We start from the raw sequence: 558 nt of genomic DNA on the forward strand, positions 1-558 counted from the left end.
TAAGAAATATTTTCGGTCCTATATATAGGACCAACATATATTATTAAATAAGAGTATATTATTTTTATTAAAAAATATATATATATATATATATATATATATATATATATATATATATATATATATATAAATATAAATTATTGAAATAAAATTAAACATTATTAAAATTTTGTTATAATTATAAGCGATTGCTATTTCTAAAAATAAATAAATTTCATAAAATTTATATTATTTTATATTCATTTGAAATATTAAAAAAACTTCTCGCTTTAAAGTAACCATGATATGAGTTATAAATGCAATAAAATTTTATACAAAAAATAATATTTATTTGTTGATGAATAATATAAAAGGTTTACATTTCTAAATAACATATATTTATATATGGTGTGTAAAAAAAAAGAAAAGAAGAAAAATAATTTATATTTTTAATATAAAAAGGCAACCGCACACAGTGTTCCCAAGCGGTCACCCATCCAAGTACTGACTGTGCCCAATGTTGCTTAACTTCGGTGATCGGACGAGAACCGGTGTTTTCAACGTGGTATGGCTGTTGCC

The 558-nt window shown here is 21.1% G+C and overlaps 1 non-coding gene across 1 annotated transcript; it reads right to left on the reverse strand.

The window, feature by feature from the left end:
* Positions 1 to 439: 439 nt before the first annotated feature.
* LOC123303886 lies at positions 440 to 558 on the reverse strand. Its single transcript, XR_006535959.1, has one exon. It is a non-coding gene; the product is annotated as a 5S ribosomal RNA (ribosomal RNA).

Source organism: Chrysoperla carnea, assembly GCF_905475395.1.
Source record: "Chrysoperla carnea chromosome X unlocalized genomic scaffold, inChrCarn1.1 SUPER_X_unloc_152, whole genome shotgun sequence".
Classification (NCBI taxonomy): domain Eukaryota; kingdom Metazoa; phylum Arthropoda; class Insecta; order Neuroptera; family Chrysopidae; genus Chrysoperla; species Chrysoperla carnea.